At 37.8% G+C, this 4500-nt stretch overlaps 1 long non-coding RNA gene across 2 annotated transcripts in view; it reads right to left on the bottom strand.

The window, feature by feature from the left end:
- Positions 1-2494: 2494 nt before the first annotated feature.
- The window catches only part of LOC128248028 (uncharacterized), a 24157-nt gene continuing 22151 nt past the window's right edge, over positions 2495-4500 (bottom strand). For both annotated transcript variants that reach the window (XR_008264301.1, XR_008264302.1), the window contains exon 3: positions 2495-2913. This is a non-coding gene — a long non-coding RNA (uncharacterized LOC128248028). The remainder of the gene's footprint in view (positions 2914-4500) is intronic.

Raw genomic sequence — 4500 nt, 5'->3', positions numbered from 1 at the left:
TTTGCACTGATTGACCTGATTAATACCAGTGACCTATTTTTTTTGTTGTTGTTTTCTGTTAGTGGTTATCGGTATAGTAGTAGTCGTCGTCATAGTCGTTATCATCATCATCATCATCGATATCATCATCAACGTCATCATTATTATCATCATCATCATCATCATCATCATCATCATCATTATTATCATCATCATCATCATCATCGCCAGCAGCAGCAGCAGCATCATTAAGGTGTCATTCCCTTCATTAAAGCGAAGGTTCTGAACATTGATGTTAGACTGTTTTCATTTCATTTCCTTGCCCACCGTTTCATCCTAAGCTCGTTGTTCAGCTTTGAAGACCTATGTAAATAAACGCCTTTCATCTATTCATTAATATTATTGTTGTTTTACATTCTGAGTTCAATATTCCGCCGAGGTCGACTTTGAGAAGGCGGCGATGAGCTGGCAGAAGCGTTAAAACGCTGGGCGAAACACCGTTAAGCATTTCACCCGTCTTCACATTCTGAGTTCAAATTCCACCGTGGTCATTTTTTTTCCTTCTTTCGTGGTCGATGAAATAAGCAGCAGTTGAACACTGGGGTCGATGCAATCGATTTACCTACTCCCCGAAATTGCTCGCCTTGGGCCAAGATATGAAACCATTATCATTATTGTTGTTGTTTTTGTTGCCGTCGTCTTCGTCGTTAAGGCTGTGAGCCGGCAGAATCGTTAGCATGTCGGGTAAAAATGCTTAGCAGCATTTCATCCGTCTTTATGTTCTGAGTTCAAATTCCACCGAGGTCGACATTGTCTTTAATCGTTTCGGTGTCGTTTAATTAAGTACCAGTGAAACACTGGGGTCGATGTAATCGACTAGTTACTTCCCACAAAATTTCAGGCCTTGTACCTATAGTAGAAAGGATTATTATTATTATTATTATTATTATTATTATTATTATTATTATTATTATTATTATTATTATTATTATTATTATCAGCAGGAGCATAACCACCACCTTCATCATCGTCATTATTATATTCTGGGTCGATTTAATGACCAACCATTCCCCTTCCCGAATAAATCAAGTCTTTTCCTTATACTAGATATTATCGTTGTCGTCATCATCATCACCATCATCATCACCATCATCATCATTATTCTGAAGTTTTATTTATATTTGGTTACTTGCACTAAACAACTGAGTACAACTCTGTTGGCCGTTGGTTCGTACAGTGTTTTGTATTGATTTTGTATTGATTTTTCTACTGCATTGTCAACACTCTACGTAATATGTACGTAGTACCTAGAAGTACAAGTTGCAGTATATGTGTAAGTCTTGGGGTATGGGTAATGTATTTGTTTGTATTTTTTTTAAATCCTTCTAAACCATCTCCTGTTATAGGGAGTGTTTCTGTCTTCAATCCGTGTCCCCAGTATTCTATTTATCACCATTTCCTGATCTTTATAGTTGGATTATTTCGTTGTTTCTTATCAGGACACATCATCGCCTGCTGGGACTGATATTTCGTTTAAGAAGCACTTCATTTTATGTTCATTTTAGTTCTTGACCATACACCTGATGAATTAGCTTTGATTTTTATGTCGATGTAGATTGGTGTATATGATAATATGATCGCGCTTATGATATCTTTGTTGGCGTGTGTGCATACCACCTCTTTTCTTTTGGTATTTCATAATACTGACATAACTTCCATGCTGCGTAAAATGGTTGGTGGTCAGTGGTTGCGCGAGAAGCAAATTTCCTAGTTTGCATGGTCGTCCCTTCGAGCTTTACGGATACAAGCCAAACTTCTCTTGGCTAATTTCTACTGCAACTGACATCTCTTGGTTTACGTCTGGGAACGTTCTCTGCTGTGTTCTTCGGGAGTGGAATGGCTGCGGAAAGAAGCAAACAAAGGGAACATAACAGTTTCCTAAGATTTTCACCGTGAAGCTCACGAAGATTGACATTTGTCATTGGTAACCTTGTCGGAACCATACAGACCTCTCTACAACCTTCACCTTGCGCCATCCTTCATAAAGAGGGCAGGCAACAAACCTGGCTTCGGTGAGGCTCCGATTCACTTGGATCAACCCAAACCGTTGACTACCAGTATTTGAGGATTGTCCTTAGCACAGCGGGTTTCGTTCTAGAATCTAGAGACCGGATAAATGCAACAGAATCTGCTCAGTAGTCAAGCTAAGTGGCTACCTATCGAAACCGATTCCGATAATGCGCTCAGGTTGTCACGGTTGCTTTCCTCATCGCTGTCGGGCAATTATTACTGAAGCTAAAAGACGCGGGTCTGTCGATTTGGCGCGCGCAGCGATGTCACTGTGACAGTGTCGAACACCACGGAAGTCGAGGTGGTGGGCACCATGCTGATGGAATATGTGGTGGTATCAGGAGAACTCATTTAAGTAGGACAAGTCCGGGTACATGCAAATCGGTATCTGGAGAAATTACAGAAACCACGAAGTAAAAATAGTCTTTTTTTTTTTTTTTTTTAGACAATATAGAATGTGTTAGAAAATATAATTGCGATAATGTGTACAAAAAACCTTGTGAAGGAATATATAGAACTACTTGTCTGAACTGATATTGTTGAACCATTGACCTTTCGAGTTGATTTGCGTGGATCCGTCACAATAATGGCCTCAGTTGGCCGTTGTCAATAACTGGAAGTCGTCCGAGACATTTCTCATCTTCAAAGCTCTCGTTTCCTCTCAGAAAATTTTGAAGATAATGTTGAGTTTCACGTTCATTGACGGTCCTACGGGATAAATTCTTGGTTGATAATACGAGTAACGTTTTGTAGCTGTGTCCCACTTTGAATTCATACAATAAAATTTCTTGTATTTGATTTTCTTTTGTGGGTTCTGTTTTTCTGGGGGATTTGGGGTAAGGGAGTTCATTTTTCAGTTAATACCTTAAAATAAAGAAGAAAGGAAAGCCATCAACAGAAATCAGTAGACCAACACCTAAACTTCAAAACCTTATATTACATGAACATAGCTAAATAAAATTTTATTGCAAAATAAACATCAAACGTTGAAACGATAAAAACTATAATAATTTTTATTCCAACCAAATGATTAAAATTATTCTCTTAATGAAGTATAGTCTAACCGTTAATACATACATATATATAATAATACATATATATAATTAAATATTTAAGGAAAGAATTTCAAGTGATAACTAAGCAGGTCTGTGCTTTGTGTGTGCGTGTGTATGCTTTTTTTTTTTTTTAGAATAGCGCAGGTGTGGCTGTATAGTGAGAAGTTTGCTTCCTAACCACATGGTTCCAGGTTCAGACCGACTGTGTGACATCTTGGGCAAGTGTCTTCTGCTATAGCCTCGGGCCGACCAAAGCTTTGGGAGTGGATTTGGTAGGCGGAAACTGAAAGAAGCCCGTTGTATATATGCATGTGTGTGTGTGTGTGTGTGTGTGTGTGTGTGTGTGTGTGTGTGTGTGTGTGTTTATGTGTCTCTGTGTTTGTGCCCCACCACCGTTTAACTAGTGCTGGTGTCCCCGTAACTTAGTGGTTCGGCAAAAGAAACCGATAGAATAAGTACCAGGCTTCAAATGATCAGTACTGGGGTCGATAGATTCGACTAAAAATTTCTACAAGGCGGTGCCCCAGCATGGCCGCAGTCTAATGACTGAAGTAAAAAATAAGAAGTAGTTTTATGCTTGGATATCACTAAGACCATATTATTTCTGGTTGTGGGGAAGGATCGAAACTGTGAACTATACACTTGTGGAAAGTAACCCAGTTGCCAGTGCTTAACACCTGTGGTTGTAATTACTACTAAATATAAGTCAGTTCTGAAGCTGTAACATGTCTCGTTTCGTTATAAGAAGGTAATAGATAATTCTATAAAATTTACCATTTTCCTTTTAATTATAAAGTGATTTTGATCAGCTGAGAAGATATGAGGCAATAAGAGGAAAGAAAGAAAAAAGAGAAAAGAAAAGAAAGCGAGAAAGAATGAAAGAACAGTTAGAGAGAGAAAACTGTGGTATGCTATATACACTGCCATCTATTGCATTTGATATTTGCATTCAGTAATCAAAACATATTCAGTATAAAACGAAAAAGAAGATGGGATATAAAAAGATGTATATTCTTTAATAATATAAATGAAATCCTCCAAGGATTTTTTTCAACCGTTACAAAAGAATCACTAGAATAGTTATCTTTTGTAAGTGGAACACACTTTCACACGAAGACCCCTTAGCAGTTAATTAAGAGAAAAGTGCTTTTCCTTGGTAGCCTTCAGTGATTCAAATAAGTTTGTTTACGCGTAACAAAGAGGAAGAAAAGGTACTTCAATAAAAAGACATATCTTTTTGAATGATACCGGATTTCAAGTCAAAATTATATGTAGTTTCCTAAATTTTCAATTGAGATCGCTTTATGTGATCCATGATAACACTAAAAGAAGCTGGCGGTAGATTTACCACACAAAAGCTTCAGATTCGGTGCGAAGCAAAAGAGATGTTAACATG

This window comes from Octopus bimaculoides, chromosome 6, assembly GCF_001194135.2.
Source record: "Octopus bimaculoides isolate UCB-OBI-ISO-001 chromosome 6, ASM119413v2, whole genome shotgun sequence".
NCBI lineage: Eukaryota > Metazoa > Mollusca > Cephalopoda > Octopoda > Octopodidae > Octopus > Octopus bimaculoides.
The sequence above is the reverse complement of the archived record's forward strand: the minus strand, read 5'-3'. Positions and strand labels throughout refer to the sequence as shown.